This window comes from Mesoplodon bidens (assembly GCF_964165515.1).
Source record: "Mesoplodon bidens genome assembly, chromosome: Y".
NCBI lineage: Eukaryota > Metazoa > Chordata > Mammalia > Artiodactyla > Ziphiidae > Mesoplodon > Mesoplodon bidens.
The window spans coordinates 38,700,158-38,721,824 of record NC_138180.1 but is presented as its reverse complement, the minus strand read 5'-3'; the positions used below and the strand labels follow the sequence as shown (position 1 = coordinate 38,721,824).

At 42.7% G+C, this 21,667-nt stretch overlaps 1 long non-coding RNA gene across 1 annotated transcript in view; it reads left to right on the top strand.

Moving 5' to 3' along the window:
• Positions 1–21,667, top strand: part of LOC308609709 — a 1,094,809-nt gene that overhangs the window by 728,122 nt on the left and 345,020 nt on the right. The window lies entirely within an intron of this gene.

The window sequence follows — 21,667 nt, the reverse complement described above, 5'->3', positions numbered from 1 at the left end:
TTTGAGTATTTAGCTTTATCAATGACATGTACTTTAAAAATGTTTTAGAGATCCTACCAGTCTTTGAAAACATCCTTGTTCCTTGTTTCAGTTCCAGTTTTATGTATATTTTCTGCCTTGCACCTGATTATTCCAACATCTGATGGATGGCCTAGGGAATCTAATTCTGGTAGTGATTGTTTTTGCTGATTGTCTCCCCTTGTAGCTGATTTCTTCATTATTGTGGAAATTTAGATCATGAGCTCCTGTTTAGCTAAACAGCTGACCTTGTAAGTGGCTTAGGTGTGATCGCTCGTAAGCTTCAGCAGAAAGAAGGCAAAGAGTTATTTGTGTCCCTCCAATGAGTTGCCCTCCAGGACCCCGTTTTCTACAAGTGTTGGTCCAATACTCCCTCTAGAGGCAGGGGACTCAGACAGGTCTGCTTTGTGTCCCCCGATCTGGGGCAGGGGCTGTGGGCGGCCAGTGGGCCTGGCAGGAGCCTCTCTGCGTGTGTCCCAGGGACCCATCTGCCAGCGAACTTTGGTCACCGGCAGGAAGCTATGATGCCCAGACCTATGGTTAGATATGCAGCAAGGTGTACTGCGCGGACAGGTTCCACACACACTTCAAGTACGAGGGCGGCCTGAGTGGAAAGGTGAGAGGTTGGGCAGCTCTGCAGACAAAGAAGGCGCCCTTTGGCCTGGGCCTAAATGCTTGTGACACCCCACTGGGCCTCCCGAACTCTGAGGGCCCTGCCCTGGGACCCCTGCTCCCCTGCCCTTTGATCAGTTACAGCAGAGATGGCCACACCCACTCCCTCTGTGAGGGCAGTGTTCCAACCTCCCTCAGCCCCGACCCTCTTCGCAGGTTACCATGGACTACTGATGCTGCATTCTGAGGCCAGGGCGTTCCAAGAATGCCCAGGACAGACATGATGACCTTAAATGACATTCCCTCTTGTGTCAGTTTTGGTAAACGTTAGGAGCTAGGAAATGGTCCACTTTAGAGAAATGTTCAAATTTACTGGCATTGCATATATTCTCTGCTATAAGATTGTCTGATTCTTTCTGTATATTCTTGACTTTTTTTTTGTTTTCCTTAATCAAAGTGTGTCTTTTAAATCTTTTCAAAGAATATTCTTTGGACTTACTAAATCACCTCAATTTTATACGTTTTCTGTTGTATTAAGTTCTGCTCCTATATTTATTTATCTTTTTTCTATGTTCTCAGGGTTTATTGTTTTGATCTTATGATGTCAATTAAAACACTTGGTTATTCCATTTAATAAACCTTCTTACTTATAAAGATTTGAACTTTTGAAGATTCCAGCTTACTTGTAAGTTTCTAAGGGCCAGGTCCTCTACATTGTTGCTCGCCTAAGGCTTAGTTCACCCTATAGCAATGTATATATTGACACATTTTCCCCTCGACTTTCTGTGATTCCCTACATCTCACCTTTCTTTTCAGACAAGCCATTTGAAATACCCTTCACTTATTTCACAGCCAATAAGTTTTTGAAATAATGTGTAATTTTTAGAGAAATCTTCTTATATAATTAGGCAGAAAATCTAACCTGCCATAGTTTTCAAAACAGCATAATTTCACTCTTCTCAATGATAAATCTGTTGTATTACACAAGCTTTGAGTATTTAGCTTTATAAATGACATGTACTTTAGAACTATTTTAGAGATCCTACCAGTCTTGGAAAACTTCCGTGTTCCTAAGTTCAGTTCCAGTTGTATGTATATTTTCTGCCTTGCACCTGATTATTCCAACATCTGATGGATGGCCTAGGGAATCTAATTCTGGTATTGATTGTTTTTGCTGATTGCCTCCCCTTGTAGCTGATATCATCATTATTGTGTAAATTTAGATCATGAGCTCATGATTAGATAAACAGCAGACCTTGTAAGTGGCTTAGGTGTCAACACTCGTAATCTTCAACAGGAAGTCAGCAAAGATTTATTTGTGTCTCTACAATGAGTTACACGCAAGGACCCCATTTTCTAGAAGTGTTGTTCCAATACATCCTCTAGAGGCAGGGCACTCAGACAGGGCTGCTTTGCGGCCACTGATGTGGGCCACGGCCATGGGCGGTCTGTGGCCCAGGCAGGAGCCTCTCGGCATGTGTCCCAGGTAACCATCTGCTTGCGAAGTTTGGTGACATGGCAGGAAGCTACGATGCCCAGACCTATGGTTAGCTGTGCAGCGAGGTGTACTGCGCAGACAGGTTCCACACACACTTCAAGTAAGGGGTCGGACTGAGTGGAAAGGTGAGAGTGTTGGCAGCTGTGCATACAAAGAAGGCGCCCTTTGGCCTGGGCCTAAATGCTTGTGACACCCCACTGGGCCTGCCGGGCTCTGAGGGCCCTGCCCTCGGCCCCCTGCTCCCCTGCCCTTTGTTCAGTCACAGCAGAGATGGCCACTCCCACTCCCTCATTGTGGGCTGTGTTCCAACCACCCTCTGCCCCGCCACCTCTCCGCAGCTTACCATGGACAACAGATGCTGCATTCTGAGGCCAGGGTATTCCGAGAATGCCAAGGGCAGACATAATGACCTTAAATGATTTCCTCTTGTGTCAGTTTTGGTAAACTTTAGGAGCTAGGAAATGGTCCACTTTACAGAAATGTTCAAATTTACTGGCATTTCATATATTCTCTGCTATAACATTGTCCTGATTCTTTCTATATATTCTTTAATTCTGTTTTTGTTTTCCTTAATCCAAGTGTGTCTTTTAAATCTGTTCAAACCGTATTCTTCGGACTTACTATATCACCTCAATTTTATACGTTTTCTGTTGTATTAAGTTTTGCCCATGTCTTTATTTATCTTTTTTCTATGTTCTCAGGGTTTATTGTTTTGATCTTCTGATGTCATTTAAAACACTTGGTTATTCATTTTAATGAATCTTTTTACTTATCAAGATTTGAACTTTTGAAGATTCCAGCTTACTTGTACGTTTCACAGGATCAGGTCCTCTACATTGTTGATGGTCTAAGGCTTATTTCACCCTATAGCAAAGTATATATTGACAGAATTTCCCCTCGTCTTTCTGTGATTCCCTACATCTCACCTTTCTTTGCAGACAAGCCATTTGAAATACCCTTAACGTATTTCACAGCCAATAAGTCTTTAAAATAATGTGTATTTTTTAGAGAAATCTTCTTCTATAATTAGGCAGAAAATCTGACCTGCCATAGTTTTCAAAACAGCATAATTTCACTCTTCTCAATGATGAATCTGTTCTATTACACAACCTTTGAGTACTTAGCTTTATCAATGACATGTAGTTTAAAAACTTTTTAGAGATCCTACCAGTCTTTGAAAATATCCTTGTTCCTTGTTTCAGTTCCAGTTTTATGTATATTTTCTGCCTTGCACCTGATTATTCCAACATCTGATGGATGGCCTAGGGAATCTAATTCTGGTATTGATTGTTTTTGCTGATTGTCTCCCCTTGTAGCTGATTTCTTCATTATTGTGTAAATTTAGATCATGAGCTCCTGTTTATCTAAACAGCTGACCTTGTAAGTGGCTTAGGTGTGAACGCTCGTAAGCTTCAGCAGAAAGTTGGCAAAGATTTATTTGTGTCCCTCCAATGAGTTGCCCTCGAGGACCCCGTTTTCTACAAGTGTTGGTCCAATACTCCCTCTAGAGGCAGGGGACTCAGACAGGTCTGCTTTGCGTCCCCCGATCTGGGGCAGGGGCTGTGGGCGGCCTGTGGGCCGGGCAGGAGCATCTCTGCGTGTGTCCCAGGGACACATCTGCCAACGAACTTCGGTCACCGGCAGGAATGTACGATGCCCAGACCTATGGTTAGCTATGTAGCAAGGTGTACTGCGTGGACAGGTTCCACACACACTTCAAGTACGTGGGCGGCCTGAGTGGAAAGGTGAGAGTTTGGGCAGCTCTGAAGACAAAGATGGCGCCCTTTGGCCTGGGCCTAAATGCTGGTGACACCCCAATGGGCCTCCCGAACTCTGAGGGCCCTGCCCTGGGACCCCTGCTCCCCTGCCCTTTGATCAGTCACAGCAGAGATGGCCACACCCACTCCCTCTGTGAGGGCAGTGTTCCAACCTCCCTCAGCCCCTCCCCTTCTTCGCAGGTTACCATGGAATACAGATGCTGCATTCTGAGTCCAGGGCGTTCTGAGAATGCCAAGGGCAGACATGATGACCTTAAATGATTCCCTCTTGTGTCAGTTTTGGTAAACTTTAGGAACTAGGAAATGGTCCAATTTAGAGAACTGTTCAAATTTACTGGCATTTCATATATTCTCTGCTATAAGTTTGTCTGATTTTTTCTGTATATTCTTGACTTATGTTTTTGTTTTCCTTAATCAAAGTGTGTCTTTTAAATCTTTTCAAAGAATATTCTTTGGACTTACTAAATCACCTCAATTTTATACGTTTTCTGTTGTATTAAGTTCTGCTCATATCTTTATTTATCTTTTTTCTATGTTCTCAGGGTTTATTGTTTTGATCTTCTGATGTCAATTAAAACACTTGGTTATTCCTTTTAATAAATCTTTTTACTTATAAAGATTTGAACTTTTGAAGATTCCAGCTTACTTGTCCGTTTAACAGTATCAGGTCCTCTACATTGTTGATGGTCTAAGGCTTTTTTCACCCTATAGCAAAGTATATATTGACATATTTTCCCCTCGACTTTCTGTGATTTCCTATATCTCACTTTTCTTTGCAGACACGCCATTTGAAATACCCTTAACTTATTTCACAGCCAATAAGTCTTTAAAATAATGTGTATTTTTTAGTGAAATCTTCTTCTATAATTAGGCAGAAAATCAGACCTGCCATAGTTTTCAAAACAGCATAATTTCACTCTTCTCAATGATGAATCTGTTCTATTACACAACCTTTGAGTATTTAGCTTTATCAATGACGTGTAATTTAAAAACGTTTTAGAGATCCTACCAGTCTTTGAAAACATCCTTGTTCCTTGTTTCAGTTCCAGTTTCATGTATATTTTCCGCCTTGCACCTGATTATTCCAACGTCTGACCGATGGCCTAGGGAATCTAATTCTGGTATTGATTGTTTTTGCTGATTGTCTCCCCCTGTAGCTGATTTCTTCATTATTGTGTAAATTTAGATCATGAGCTCATGTTTAGCTAAACATCAGACTATGTAAGAGGCTTATGTGTGAACCCTCGTAAGCTTCATCACAGAATCCTCAAAGATTTATTTGTGTCCGTCAAATGAGTTGCCCGCGAGGGCCCCGTTCTCTACAAGAGTTGGTCCACTACTCCCTCTAGAGGCACGGCCTCAGACAGATCTGCTGTGCGCCCCACGATCTGGGGCAGTGGCATTGGGCGGCCTGTGGCCCGGGTAGGAGCCTCTCTGCGTGTGTCCCATGGACCCATCTGCCTGCGAGCTTCTGTCACCTGGCAGTAATCTACGATGCCCAGACCTATTGTTAGCTGTGCAGCGAGGTGTACTGCGCGGACAGGTTCCACACACACTTCAATAAGAGGGCGGCCTGAGTGGAAAGGTGAGAGTTTGGGCAGCTGTGCAGAAAAAGAAGGCTTCCTTTGTCCTGGGCATAAATGCTTGTGACACCCGACAGGGCCTGCCGGGCTCTGAGGGCCCTGTCCTGGGCCCCCTGCTCCCCTGCCCTTTGTTCAGTCACAGCAGAGATGGCCCCACCCACTCCCTCTGTGAGGGCAGTGTTCCTACCTCCCTTAGCCCCGCCCCCTCTCCGCAGGTTACCATGGACTACAGATGCTGCATTATGAGTCCAGGGCATTCCAAGAATGCCAAGGGCAGACATGATGACCTTAAATGATTTCCTCTAGTGTCAGTTTTTGTAAACTTTAGGAGCTTGGAACTGGTCCACTTTACACAAATGTTCTAATTTACTGGCAGTTCATATACACTGTGCTATAACATTGTCCTGATTCTTTCTGTATATTCTTTACTTATGTTTTGGTTTTCCTTAATCAAAGTGTGTCTTTTAAATCTTGTCAAAGAATATTCTTTGGACTTACTACCTCAACAGAATTTTATACGTTTTCTGTGGTATTAAATTCTGCTCATATCTTTATTTATCTTTTTTCTAAGTTCTCAGGGTTTATTGTTTTGATCTTCTGATGTCAAATAAAACACTTGGTTATTCATTTTAATAAATCTTTTTACTTATAAAGATTTGAATTTTTAAAGATTCCAGCTTACTTGTAAGTTTCTAAGGGTCAGGTCCTCTACATTGTGGCTGGCCAAAGGCTTAGTTCACAATATAGCAAAGTATATATTGACCTATTTTCCCCTCGACTTTCTGTGATTTCCTACATCTCACCTTTCTTTGCAGACAAGCCATTTGAAATAACCTTAACTTATTTCACAGCCAATAAGTCTTTGAAATAATGTGCTTTTTTCAGAGAAATCTTATTATATATTTAGGCAGAAAATCTGACCTGCCATAGTTTTCAAAACAGCATAATTTCACTCTTCTCAATGATGAATCTGTTGTTTTACACAACCTTTGAGTATTTAGCTTTATCAATGACATGTACTTTAAAAATCTTTTAGAGATCCTACAAGTCTTTGAAAACATCCTTGTTCCTTGTTTCAGTTCCAGTTTTATGTATATTTTCTGCCTTGCACCTGATTATTCCAACGTCTGATCGATGGCTTAGGGAATCTAATTCTGGTATTGATTGTTTTTGCTGATTGTCTCCCACTGTAGCTGATTTCTTCATTATTGTGTAAATTTAGATCATGAGCTCATGTTTAGCTAAACATCTGACTTTGTAAGAGGCTTAGGTGTGAACACTCATAAGCTTCATCAGAAAGTCCGCAAAGATTTATTTGTGTCCCGCCAATGAGTTGCCCGCGAGGACCCCGTTGTCTACAAGTGTTGGTCCACTACTCACTCTAGAGGCACGGCCTCAGACAGGGCTGCTTTGCGCCCCACGATCTGGGGCAGTGGCATTGGGCGGCCTGTGGCCCGGGAGGAGCCTCTCTGCGTGTGTCCCAGGGACCCATTTGCCTGCGAACTTCGGTCACCTGGCAGGAAGCTACGATGCCCAGACCTATGGTTAGCTGTGCAGCGAGGTGTACTGCGTGGACAGATTCCACACACACGTCAAGTAACAGGGCGGCCTGAGTGGAAAGGTGAGAGTTTGTGCCGCTGTGCAGACAAAGAAGGCGCCCTTTGTCCTGGGCCTAAATGCTTGTGAAACCCCACTGGGCCTGCCGGGCTCTGAGGGCCCTGCCCTGGACCCCCTGCTCCCCTGCCCTTTGTTCAGTCACAGCAGAGATGGCCACACCCACTCCCTCTGTGAGGGCAGTGTTCCAAACTCCCTCAGTCCCACCCACTCTCCGGAGGTTACTATGGACTACAGATGCTGCATTCTGAGTCTAGGACATTCCGAGAATGCCAAGGGCAGACATGATGACCTTAAATGATTTCCTCTTCTGACAGTTTTGGTAAATTTTAGGAGCTACCAACTGGTCCACTTTACACAAACGTTCAAATTTACTGGCATTTCATATACTCTCTGCTATAATATTGTCCTGATTCTTTCTGTATATTCTTTACTTATGTTTTGGTGTTCCTTAATCTAAGTGTGTCTTTTAATCTTGTCAAAGAATATTCTTTGGACTTACTACATCACCTGAATTTTATACGTTTTCTATTGTATTAAGTTCTGCTCATATCTTTATTTATATTTTTTCTATGTTCTCAGGTTTATTGTTTTGATATTCTGATGTCAGTTAAAACACTTGGTTATTCATTTTAATAAATCTTTTTACTTATAAAGATTTGAACTTTTCAAGATTCCAGCTTACTTGTAAGTTTCTAAGGGTCAGGGCCTCTGCATTGTGGCTGGCCTAAGTCTTAGTTCACCATATAGCAATGTATATATTGACCTAATTTCCCCTCGACTTTCTGTGATTCCCTACATCTCACCTTTCTTTGCAAACAAGCCATTTGAAATACCCTTAACTTATTTCACAGCCAATAATTCTTTGAAATAATGTGTATTTTTTAGAGAAATCTTCTTATATAATTAGGCAGAAAATCTGACCTGCCATAGTTTTCAAAACAGCATAATTTCACTCTTCTCAATGATGAATCTGTTGTATTAAACAACCATTGAGTATTTAGCTTTATCAATGACATGTACTTTAAAAATGTTTTAGAGATCCTACCAGTCATTGAAAACATCCTTGTTCCTTGTTTCAGTTCCAGTTTTGTGTATACTTTCTGCCTTGCACCTGATTATTCCAACATCTGATGGTTGGCCTAGGGAATCTAATTCTGGTATTGATTGTTTTTGCTGCTTGTCTCCCCTTGCAGCTGATATCTTCATTATTGTGTAAATTTAGATCATGAACTCATGTTTAGATAAACAGCTGACCTTGTAAGAGGCTTAGGTGTGAACGCTCGTAAGCTTCAGCAGAAAGTCCGCAAAGATTTTTTTGTGTCCCTCCAATGAGTTACCCACGCGGACCCCGTTTTCTTCATGTGTTGGTCCACTACTCCCTCTAGAGGCTGGGACTCAGACAGGACTGCTTTGCTGCCCCCGATCTGGGATAGTGGCTTTGGGCGGCCTGTGGCCTGGGCAGGAGGCTCCCCACGTGTGTCCCACGACCCATCTGCCTGCGAACTTCGGTCACCTGGCAGGAAGCTATGATGCCCAGACCTATGGTTAGCTTTGCAGCGAGGGGTACTGCGCGGAACGGTTCCACACACACTTCAAGTAAGAGGGCGGCCTGTGTGGAAAGGTGAGAGTTTGGGCAGCTGTGCAGACAAAGAAGGCGCTCTTTGGCCTGCGCCTAAATGCTTGTGACACACGACTGGGCCTGCCGGGCTCTGAGGGCCGTGCCCTGGGCCCACTTCTCCCCTGCCCTTTGTTCAGTCACAGCAGAGATGGCCCCACCCACTCCCTCAGTGAAGGCAGTGTTCCGACCTCCCTCAGCCCCGCCCCCTCTCCGCAGCTCACCATGGACTACAGATGCTGCATTCTGAGGCCAGGGCATTCCGAGAATGCCAAGGGCAGACATGATGACCTTAAATGATTTCCTCTTGTGTCAATTTTGGTAAACTTTAGGAGCTAGGAAATGGTCCACTTTACACAAATGTTCAAATTTACTGGCATTTCAGATATTCTCTGCTATAACATTGTCCTGATTCTTTCTGTATATTCTTTAATTCTGTTTTTGTTTTCCTGAATCCAAGTGTGTCTTTTAAATCTGTTCAAACCGTATTCTTTGGACTTACTAAATCACCTCAATTTTATTCGTTTTCTGTTGTATTAAGTTCTGCCCATATCTTTATTTATCTTTTTTCTATGTTCTCAGGGTTTATTGTTTTGATCTTCTGATGTCATTTAAAACACTTGGTTATTCATTTTAATGAATCATTTTACTTATCAAGATTTGAACTTTTGAAGATTCCAGCTTACTTGTACGTTTCACAGGATCAGGTCCTCTACATTGTTGATGGTCTAAGGCTTATTTCACCCTATAGCAAAGTATATATTGACATATTTTCCCCTCGACTTTCTGTGATTCCCTACATCTCACCTTTCTTTGCAGACAAGCCATTTGAAATACCCTTAACTTATTTCACAGCCAATAAGTCTTTAAAATAATGTGTATTTTTTAGAGAAATCTTCTTCTATAATTAGGCAGAAAATCTGACCTGCCATAGTTTTCAAAACAGCATAATTTCACTCTTCTCAATGATGAATCTGTTGTATTACCCAACCTTTGAGTATTTCGCTTTATCAATGACATGTAATTTAAAAACGTTTTAGAGATCCTACCAGTCTTTGAAAACATCCTTGTTCCTTGTTTCAGTTCCAGTTTTATGTATATTTTCTGCCTTGCACCTGATTATTCCAACATCTGATGGATGGCCTAGGGAATCTAATTCTGGTATTGATTGTTTTTGCTGATTGTCTCCCCTTGTAGCTGATTTCTTCAATATTGTGTAAATTTAGATCATGAGCTCATGTTTAGCTAAACAGCTGACCTTGTAAGTGGCTTAGGTGTGAACGCTCGTAAGCTTCAGCAGAAAGATGGCAAAGAGTTATTTGTGTCCCTCCAATGAGTTGCCCTCCAGGACCCCGTTTTCTACAAGTGTTGGTCCAATACTCCCTCTAGAGGCAGGGGACTCAGATAGGTCTGCTTTGCGTCCCCCGATCTGGGGCAGGGGCTGTGGGCGGCCTGTGGGCCGGGCAGGAGCCTCTCTGCGTGTGTCCCAGGGACTCATCTGCCAGCGAACTTCGGTCACCGGCAGGAAGCTACGATGCCCAGACCTATGGTTAGCTATGCAGCAAGTTTTACTGCGCGGACAGGTTCCACACACACTTCAAGTACGAGGGCGGCCTGAGTGGAAAGGTGAGAGTTTGGGCAGCTGTGCAGACAAAGAAGGCGCCCTTTGGCCTGGGCTTAAATGCTTGAGACACCGCACTGGGCCTCCCGAACTCTGAGGGCCCTGCCCTGGGACCCCTGCTCCCCTGCCCTTTGATCAGTCACAGCAGAGATGGCCACACCCACTCCCTCTGTGAGGGCAGTGTTCCAACCTCCCTCAGCCCCGCCCCCTTTTCGCAGGTTATCATGGACTACAGATGCTGCATTCTGAGGCCAGGGCGTTCCGAGAATGCCCAGGGCAGACATGATGACCTTAAATGATTCCCTCTTGTGTCAGTTTTGGTAAACTTTAGGAGCTAGGAAATGGTCCACTTTAGAGAAATGTTCAAATTTACTGGCATTTCATATATTCTCTGCTATAAGTTTGTCTGATTCTTTCTGTATATTCTTGACTTATGTTTTTGTTTTCCTTAATCAAAGTGTGTCTTTTAAATCTGTTCAAACCGTATTCTTTGGACTTACTAAATCACCTCAATTTTATAGGTTTTCTGTTGTATTAAGTTCTGCTCATATCTTTATTTATCTTTTTTTCTATGTTCTCAGGGTTTATTGTTTTGATCTTCTGATGTCAATTAAAACACTTGGTTATTCCTTTTAATAAATCTTTTTACTTATAAAGATTTGAACTTTTGAAGATTCCAGCTTACTTGTAAGTTTTAAGGGCAAGGTCCTCTACATTGTTGCTCGCCTAAGTCTTAGTTCACCCTATAGCAATGTATATATTGACACATTTTCCCCTCGACTTTCTGTGAAACCCTACATCTCACCTTTCTTTGCAGACAAGCCATTTGAAATACCCTTAACTTATTTCACAGCCAATAAGTCTTTGAAATAAGGTGTATTTTTTTAGAGAAATCTTCTTCTATAATTAAGCAGAAATTCTGACCTGCCATAGTTTTCAAAACAGCATAATTTCACTCTTCTCAATCATAAATCTGTTGTGTTACACAACCTTTGAGTATTTAGCTTTATCAATGACATGTACTTTAAAAATATTTTAGAGATCCTACCAGTCTTTGAAAACATCCTTGTTCCTTAGTTCAGTTCCAGTTGTATGTATATTTTCTGCCTTGCACCTGATTATTCCAACATGTGATGGATGGCCTAGGGAATCTAATTCTGGTATTAATTGTGTTTGCTGATTGCCTCCCCTTGTAGCTGATTTCTTCATTATTGTGTAAATTTAGATCATGAGCTCATGATTAGCTAAACAGCTGACCTTGTAAGTGGCTTAGGGGTCAATGCTCGTAAGCTTCAACAGGAAGTCGGCAAAGATTTATTTGTGTCTCTACTATGAGTTACCCGCAAGGACCCCGTTTTCTAGAAGTGTTGTTCCAATACTCCCTCAAGAGGCAGGGTACTCAGACAGGGCTACTTTGCGGCCACTGATGTGGGGCAGGGCCATGGGAGGTCTGTGGCCCAGGCAGGAGCCTCTCGCCGTGTGTCCCAGGGAACCATGTGCCTGCGAACTTCGGTCACCTGGCAGGAAGCTACGATGCCCAGACCTATGGTAAGCTGTGCAGAGAGGTGTACTGGGCAGACAGGTTCCACACAAACTTCAAGTAAGGGGTCGGCCTTGAGTGGAAAGGTGAGAATGTTGGCAGATGTGCAGACAAATAAGGCGCCCTTTGGCCTGGGCCTAAATGCTTGTGACACCCCACTTGGCCTGCCGGGCTCTGAGGGCCCTGCCCTCGGCCTCCTGCTCCCCTGCCCTTCATTCAGTCACAGCAGAGATGGCCACACCCACTCCCTCATTGTGGGCTGTGTTCCAAACACCCTCTGCCCCGCCACCTCTCCGCAGCTTACCATGGACAACAAATGCTGCATTCTGAGGCCAGGGTATTCCGAGAATGCCAAGGGCAGACATAATGACCTTAAATGATTTCCTCTTGTGTCAGTTTTGGTAAACTTTAGGAGCTAGGAAATGGTCCACTTTACAGAAATGTTCAAATTTACTGGCATTTCATATATTCTCTGCTATAACATTGTCCTGATTCTGTCTATATATTCTTTAATTCTGTTTTTGTTTTCCTTAATCAAAGTGTGTCTTTTAAATCTGTTCAAACCGTATTCTTTGGACTTACTAAATCACCTCAATTTTATACGTTTTCTGTTGTATTAAGTTCTGCCCATATCTTTATTTATCTTTTTTCTATGTTCTCAGGGTTTATTGTTTTGATCTTCTGATGTCATTTAAAACACTTGGTTATTCATTTTAATGAATCTTTTTACTAATAAAGATTTGAACGTTTGAAGATTCCAGCTTACTTGTACGTTTCACAGGATCAGGTCCTCTACATTGTTGCTCGCCTAAGGCTTAGTTCACCCTATAGCAATGTATATATTGACACATTTTCCCCTCGACTTTCTGTGATTCCCTACATCTCACCTTTCTTTGCAGACAAGCCATTTGAAATACCCTTAACTTATTTCACAGCCAATAAGTCTTTAAACTAATGTGTATTTTTAGAGAAAACTTATTATATAATTAGGCAGAAAATCTGACCTGCCATAGTTTTCAAAACAGCATAAATTCACTCTTATCAATGATGAATCTGTTGTATTACACAACCTTTGAGTATTTAGCTTTATCAATGACATGTACTTTAAAAATGTTTTAGAGATCCTACCAGTCTTTGAAAACATCCTTGTTCCTTGTTTCAGTTCCAGTTTTATGTATATTTTCTGCCTTGCACCTGATTATTCCAACATCTGATGGATGGCCTAGGGAATCTAATTCTGGTAGTGATTGTTTTTGCTGATTGTCTCCCCTTGTAGCTGATTTCTTCATTATTGTGGAAATTTAGATCATGAGCTCCTGTTTAGCTAAACAGCTGACCTTGTAAGTGGCTTAGGTGTGATCGCTCGTAAGCTTCAGCAGAAAGAAGGCAAAGAGTTATTTGTGTCCCTCCAATGAGTTGCCCTCCAGGACCCCGTTTTCTACAAGTGTTGGTCCAATACTCCCTCTAGAGGCAGGGGACTCAGACAGGTCTGCTTTGTGTCCCCCGATCTGGGGCAGGGGCTGTGGGCGGCCAGTGGGCCTGGCAGGAGCCTCTCTGCGTGTGTCCCAGGGACCCATCTGCCAGCGAACTTTGGTCACCGGCAGGAAGCTATGATGCCCAGACCTATGGTTAGCTATGCAGCAAGGTGTACTGCGCGGACAGGTTCCACACACACTTCAAGTACGAGGGCGGCCTGAGTGGAAAGGTGAGAGGTTGGGCAGCTCTGCAGACAAAGAAGGCGCCCTTTGGCCTGGGCCTAAATGCTTGTGACACCCCACTGGGCCTCCCGAACTCTGAGGGCCCTGCCCTGGGACCCCTGCTCCCCTGCCCTTTGATCAGTTACAGCAGAGATGGCCACACCCACTCCCTCTGTGAGGGCAGTGTTCCAACCTCCCTCAGCCCCGACCCTCTTCGCAGGTTACCATGGACTACTGATGCTGCATTGTGAGGCCAGGGCGTTCCAAGAATGCCCAGGACAGACATGATGACCTTAAATGACATTCCCTCTTGTGTCAGTTTTGGTAAACGTTAGGAGCTAGGAAATGGTCCACTTTAGAGAAATGTTCAAATTTACTGGCATTGCATATATTCTCTGCTATAAGATTGTCTGATTCTTTCTGTATATTCTTGACTTTTTTTTTGTTTTCCTTAATCAAAGTGTGTCTTTTAAATCTTTTCAAAGAATATTCTTTGGACTTACTAAATCACCTCCATTTTATACGTTTTCTGTTGTATTAAGTTCTGCTCCTATCTTTATTTATCTTTTTTCTATGTTCTCAGGGTTTATTGTTTTGATCTTCTGATGTCATTTAAAACACTTGGTTATTCATTTTAATGAATCTTTTTACTTATCAAGATTTGAACTTTTGAAGATTCCAGCTTACTTGTACTTTTCACAGGATCAGGTCCTCTACATTGTTGATGGTCTAAGGCTTATTTCACACTATAGCAATGTATATATTGACACATTTTCCCCTCGACTTTCTGTGATTCCCTACATCTCACCTTTCTTTTCAGACAAGCCATTTGAAATACCCTTCACTTATTTCACAGCCAATAAGTTTTTGAAATAATGTGTAATTTTTAGAGAAATCTTCTTATATAATTAGGCAGAAAATCTAACCTGCCATAGTTTTCAAAACAGCATAATTTCACTCTTCTCAATGATAAATCTGTTGTATTACACAACCTTTGAGTATTTAGCTTTATAAATGACATGTACTTTAGAACTATTTTAGAGATCCTACCAGTCTTGGAAAACTTCCGTGTTCCTTAGTTCAGTTCCAGTTGTATGTATATTTTCTGCCTTGCACCTGATTATTCCAACATCTGATGGATGGCCTAGGGAATCTAATTCTGGTATTGATTGTTTTTGCTGATTGCCTCCCCTTGTAGCTGATATCTTCATTATTGTGTAAATTTAGATCATGAGCTCATGATTAGATAAACAGCAGACCTTGTAAGTGGCTTAGGTGTCAACACTCGTAATCTTCAACAGGAAGTCAGCAAAGATTTATTTGTGTCTCTACAATGAGTTACACGCAAGGACCCCATTTTCTAGAAGTGTTGTTCCAATACATCCTCTAGAGGCAGGGCACTCAGACAGGGCTGCTTTGCGGCCACTGATGTGGGCCACGGCCATGGGCGGTCTGTGGCCCAGGCAGGAGCCTCTCGGCATGTGTCCCAGGTAACCATCTGCTTGCGAAGTTTGGTGACATGGCAGGAAGCTACGATGCCCAGACCTATGGTTAGCTGTGCAGCGAGGTGTACTGCGCAGACAGGTTCCACACACACTTCAAGTAAGGGGTCGGACTGAGTGGAAAGGTGAGAGTGTTGGCAGCTGTGCATACAAAGAAGGCGCCCTTTGGCCTGGGCCTAAATGCTTGTGACACCCCACTGGGCCTGCCGGGCTCTGAGGGCCCTGCCCTCGGCCCCCTGCTCCCCTGCCCTTTGTTCAGTCACAGCAGAGATGGCCACTCCCACTCCCTCATTGTGGGCTGTGTTCCAACCACCCTCTGCCCCGCCACCTCTCCGCAGCTTACCATGGACAACAGATGCTGCATTCTGAGGCCAGGGTATTCCGAGAATGCCAAGGGCAGACATAATGACCTTAAATGATTTCCTCTTGTGTCAGTTTTGGTAAACTTTAGGAGCTAGGAAATGGTCCACTTTACAGAAATGTTCAAATTTACTGGCATTTCATATATTCTCTGCTATAACATTGTCCTGATTCTTTCTATATATTCTTTAATTCTGTTTTTGTTTTCCTTAATCCAAGTGTGTCTTTTAAATCTGTTCAAACCGTATTCTTCGGACTTACTAAATCACCTCAATTTTATACGTTTTCTGTTGTATTAAGTTTTGCCCATGTCTTTATTTATCTTTTTTCTATGTTCTCAGGGTTTATTGTTTTGATCTTCTGATGTCATTTAAAACACTTGGTTATTCATTTTAATGAATCTTTTTACTTATCAAGATTTGAACTTTTGAAGATTCCAGCTTACTTGTACGTTTCACAGGATCAGGTCCTCTACATTGTTGATGGTCTAAGGCTTATTTCACCCTATAGCAAAGTATATATTGACAGAATTTCCCCTCGTCTTTCTGTGATTCCCTACATCTCACCTTTCTTTGCAGACAAGCCATTTGAAATACCCTTAACGTATTTCACAGCCAATAAGTCTTTAAAATAATGTGTATTTTTTAGAGAAATCTTCTTCTATAATTAGGCAGAAAATCTGACCTGCCATAGTTTTCAAAACAGCATAATTTCACTCTTCTCAATGATGAATCTGTTCTATTACACAACCTTTGAGTACTTAGCTTTATCAATGACATGTAGTTTAAAAACTTTTTAGAGATCCTACCAGTCTTTGAAAATATCCTTGTTCCTTGTTTCAGTTCCAGTTTTATGTATACTTTCTGCCTTGCACCTGATTATTCCAACATCTGATGGATGGCCTAGGGAATCTAATTCTGGTATTGATTGTTTTTGCTGATTGTCTCCCCTTGTAGCTGATTTCTTCATTATTGTGTAAATTTAGATCATGAGCTCCTGTTTATCTAAACAGCTGACCTTGTAAGTGGCTTAGGTGTGAACGCTCGTAAGCTTCAGCAGAAAGTTGGCAAAGATTTATTTGTGTCCCTCCAATGAGTTGGCCTCGAGGACCCCGTTTTCTACAAGTGTTGGTCCAATACTCCCTCTAGAGGCAGGGGACTCAGACAGGTCTGCTTTGCGTCCCCCGATCTGGGGCAGGGGCTGTGGGCGGCCTGTGGGCCGGGCAGGAGCATCTCTGCGTGTGTCCCAGGGACACATCTGCCAACGAACTTCGGTCACCGGCAGGAATGTACGATGCCCAGACCTATGGTTAGCTATGTAGCAAGGTGTACTGCGCGGACAGGTTCCACACACACTTCAAGTACGTGGGCGGCCTGAGTGGAAAGGTGAGAGTTTGGGCAGCTGTGAAGACAAAGATGGCGCCCTTTGGCCTGGGCCTAAATGCTGGTGACACCCCAATGGGCCTCCCGAACTCTGAGGGCCCTGCCCTGGGACCCCTGCTCCCCTGCCCTTTGATCAGTCACAGCAGAGATGGCCACACCCACTCCCTCTGTGAGGGCAGTGTTCCAACCTCCCTCAGCCCCTCCCCTTCTTCGCAGGTTACCATGGAATACAGATGCTGCATTCTGAGTCCAGGGCGTTCTGAGAATGCCAAGGGCAGACATGATGACCTTAAATGATTCCCTCTTGTGTCAGTTTTGGTAAACTTTAGGAACTAGGAAATGGTCCAATTTAGAGAACTGTTCAAATTTACTGGCATTTCATATATTCTCTGCTATAAGTTTGTCTGATTTTTTCTGTATATTCTTGACTTATGTTTTTGTTTTCCTTAATCAAAGTGTGTCTTTTAAATCTTTTCAAAGAATATTCTTTGGACTTACTAAATCACCTCAATTTTATACGTTTTCTGTTGTATTAAGTTCTGCTCATATCTTTATTTATCTTTTTTCTATGTTCTCAGGGTTTATTGTTTTGATCTTCTGATGTCAATTAAAACACTTGGTTATTCCTTTTAATAAATCTTTTTACTTATAAAGATTTGAACTTTTGAAGATTCCAGCTTACTTGTCCGTTTAACAGTATCAGGTCCTCTACATTGTTGATGGTCTAAGGCTTTTTTCACCCTATAGCAAAGTATATATTGACATATTTTCCCCTCGACTTTCTGTGATTTCCTATATCTCACTTTTCTTTGCAGACACGCCATTTGAAATACCCTTAACTTATTTCACAGCCAATAAGTCTTTAAAATAATGTGTATTTTTTAGTGAAATCTTCTTCTATAATTAGGCAGAAAATCAGACCTGCCATAGTTTTCAAAACAGCATAATTTCACTCTTCTCAATGATGAATCTGTTCTATTACACAACCTTTGAGTATTTAGCTTTATCAATGACGTGTAATTTAAAAACGTTTTAGAGATCCTACCAGTCTTTGAAAACATCCTTGTTCCTTGTTTCAGTTCCAGTTTCATGTATATTTTCCGCCTTGCACCTGATTATTCCAACGTCTGACCGATGGCCTAGGGAATCTAATTCTGGTATTGATTGTTTTTGCTGATTGTCTCCCCCTGTAGCTGATTTCTTCATTATTGTGTAAATTTAGATCATGAGCTCATGTTTAGCTAAACATCAGACTATGTAAGAGGCTTATGTGTGAACCCTCGTAAGCTTCATCACAGAATCCTCAAAGATTTATTTGTGTCCGTCAAATGAGTTGCCCGCGAGGGCCCCGTTCTCTACAAGAGTTGGTCCACTACTCCCTCTAGAGGCACGGCCTCAGACAGATCTGCTGTGCGCCCCACGATCTGGGGCAGTGGCATTGGGCGGCCTGTGGCCCGGGTAGGAGCCTCTCTGCGTGTGTCCCATGGACCCATCTGCCTGCGAGCTTCTGTCACCTGGCAGTAATCTACGATGCCCAGACCTATTGTTAGCTGTGCAGCGAGGTGTACTGCGCGGACAGGTTCCACACACACTTCAATAAGAGGGCGGCCTGAGTGGAAAGGTGAGAGTTTGGGCAGCTGTGCAGAAAAAGAAGGCTTCCTTTGTCCTGGGCATAAATGCTTGTGACACCCGACAGGGCCTGCCGGGCTCTGAGGGCCCTGTCCTGGGCCCCCTGCTCCCCTGCCCTTTGTTCAGTCACAGCAGAGATGGCCCCACCCACTCCCTCTGTGAGGGCAGTGTTCCTACCTCCCTTAGCCCCGCCCCCTCTCCGCAGGTTACCATGGACTACAGATGCTGCATTATGAGTCCAGGGCATTCCAAGAATGCCAAGGGCAGACATGATGACCTTAAATGATTTCCTCTAGTGTCAGTTTGTGTAAACTTTAGGAGCTTGGAACTGGTCCACTTTACACAAATGTTCTAATTTACTGGCAGTTCATATACACTGTGCTATAACATTGTCCTGATTCTTTCTGTATATTCTTTACTTATGTTTTGGTTTTCCTTAATCAAAGTGTGTCTTTTAAATCTTGTCAAAGAATATTCTTTGGACTTACTACCTCAACAGAATTTTATACGTTTTCTGTGGTATTAAATTCTGCTCATATCTTTATTTATCTTTTTTCTAAGTTCTCAGGGTTTATTGTTTTGATCTTCTGATGTCAAATAAAACACTTGGTTATTCATTTTAATAAATCTTTTTACTTATAAAGATTTGAATTTTTAAAGATTCCAGCTTACTTGTAAGTTTCTAAGGGTCAGGTCCTCTACATTGTGGCTGGCCAAAGGCTTAGTTCACAATATAGCAAAGTATATATTGACCTATTTTCCCCTCGACTTTCTGTGATTTCCTACATCTCACCTTTCTTTGCAGACAAGCCATTTGAAATAACCTTAACTTATTTCACAGCCAATAAGTCTTTGAAATAATGTGCTTTTTTCAGAGAAATCTTATTATATATTTAGGCAGAAAATCTGACCTGCCATAGTTTTCAAAACAGCATAATTTCACTCTTCTCAATGATGAATCTGTTGTTTTACACAACCTTTGAGTATTTAGCTTTATCAATGACATGTACTTTAAAAATCTTTTAGAGATCCTACAAGTCTTTGAAAACATCCTTGTTCCTTGTTTCAGTTCCAGTTTTATGTATATTTTCTGCCTTGCACCTGATTATTCCAACGTCTGATCGATGGCTTAGGGAATCTAATTCTGGTATTGATTGTTTTTGCTGATTGTCTCCCACTGTAGCTGATTTCTTCATTATTGTGTAAATTTAGATCATGAGCTCATGTTTAGCTAAACATCTGACTTTGTAAGATGCTTAGGTGTGAACACTCATAAGCTTCATCAGAAAGTCCGCAAAGATTTATTTGTGTCCCGCCAATGAGTTGCCCGCGAGGACCCCGTTGTCTACAAGTGTTGGTCCACTACTCACTCTAGAGGCACGGCCTCAGACAGGGCTGCTTTGCGCCCCACGATCTGGGCCAGTGGCATTGGGCGGCCTGTGGCCCGGGAGGAGCCTCTCTGCGTGTGTCCCAGGGACCCATTTGCCTGCGAACTTCGGTCACCTGGCAGGAAGCTACGATGCCCAGACCTATGGTTAGCTGTGCAGCGAGGTGTACTGCGTGGACAGATTCCACACACACGTCAAGTAACAGGGCGGCCTGAGTGGAAAGGTGAGAGTTTGTGCCGCTGTGCAGACAAAGAAGGCGCCCTTTGTCCTGGGCCTAAATGCTTGTGAAACCCCACTGGGCCTGCCGGGCTCTGAGGGCCCTGCCCTGGACCCCCTGCTCCCCTGCCCTTTGTTCAGTCACAGCAGAGATGGCCACACCCACTCCCTCTGTGAGGGCAGTGTTCCAAACTCCCTCAGTCCCACCCACTCTCCGGAGGTTACTATGGACTACAGATGCTGCATTCTGAGTCTAGGACATTCCGAGAATGCCAAGGGCAGACATGATGACCTTAAATGATTTCCTCTTCTGACAGTTTTGGTAAATTTTAGGAGCTACCAACTGGTCCACTTTACACAAACGTTCAAATTTACTGGCATTTCATATACTCTCTGCTATAATATTGTCCTGATTCTTTCTGTATATTCTTTACTTATGTTTTGGTGTTCCTTAATCTAAGTGTGTCTTTTAATCTTGTCAAAGAATATTCTTTGGACTTACTACATCACCTGAATTTTATACGTTTTCTATTGTATTAAGTTCTGCTCATATCTTTATTTATATTTTTTCTATGTTCTCAGGTTTATTGTTTTGATATTCTGATGTCAGTTAAAACACTTGGTTATTCATTTTAATAAATCTTTTTACTTATAAAGATTTGAACTTTTCAAGATTCCAGCTTACTTGTAAGTTTCTAAGGGTCAGGGCCTCTGCATTGTGGCTGGCCTAAGTCTTAGTTCACCATATAGCAATGTATATATTGACCTAATTTCCCCTCGACTTTCTGTGATTCCCTACATCTCACCTTTCTTTGCAAACAAGCCATTTGAAATACCCTTAACTTATTTCACAGCCAATAATTCTTTGAAATAATGTGTATTTTTTAGAGAAATCTTCTTATATAATTAGGCAGAAAATCTGACCTGCCATAGTTTTCAAAACAGCATAATTTCACTCTTCTCAATGATGAATCTGTTGTATTAAACAACCATTGAGTATTTAGCTTTATCAATGACATGTACTTTAAAAATGTTTTAGAGATCCTACCAGTCATTGAAAACATCCTTGTTCCTTGTTTCAGTTCCAGTTTTGTGTATACTTTCTGCCTTGCACCTGATTATTCCAACATCTGATGGTTGGCCTAGGGAATCTAATTCTGGTATTGATTGTTTTTGCTGCTTGTCTCCCCTTGCAGCTGATATCTTCATTATTGTGTAAATTTAGATCATGAACTCATGTTTAGATAAACAGCTGACCTTGTAAGAGGCTTAGGTGTGAACGCTCGTAAGCTTCAGCAGAAAGTCCGCAAAGATTTTTTTGTGTCCCTCCAATGAGTTACCCACGCGGACCCCGTTTTCTTCATGTGTTGGTCCACTACTCCCTCTAGAGGCTGGGACTCAGACAGGACTGCTTTGCTGCCCCCGATCTGGGATAGTGGCTTTGGGCGGCCTGTGGCCTGGGCAGGAGGCTCCCCACGTGTGTCCCACGACCCATCTGCCTGCGAACTTCGGTCACCTGGCAGGAAGCTATGATGCCCAGACCTATGGTTAGCTTTGCAGCGAGGGGTACTGCGCGGAACGGTTCCACACACACTTCAAGTAAGAGGGCGG